This window comes from Callorhinus ursinus, unplaced genomic scaffold, assembly GCF_003265705.2.
Source record: "Callorhinus ursinus isolate GAN/ISIS: 27379988/994484 unplaced genomic scaffold, GSC_fseal_2.0 scaffold63, whole genome shotgun sequence".
Classification (NCBI taxonomy): Eukaryota; Metazoa; Chordata; class Mammalia; order Carnivora; family Otariidae; genus Callorhinus; species Callorhinus ursinus.
Window position 1 is genome coordinate 811,100 of NW_027397125.1, and position 218 is coordinate 811,317.

Sequence of the window (218 nt, forward strand, 5' to 3'; positions counted from 1 at the left end):
GTCTCTGTGGATAGGTCTGTTGCCAATCTAATGTTTCTACCATTGTAGGTTACATATCTCTTCTCCCGAGCTGCTTTCAGGATTTTCTCTTTGTCTCTGAGACTCGTAAGTTTTACTATTAGATGTCGGGGTGTTGACCTATTATTATTGATTTTGAGAGGGGTTCTCTGTGCCTCCTGGATTTTAATGCCTGTTTCCTTCCTCACATTAGGGAAGTT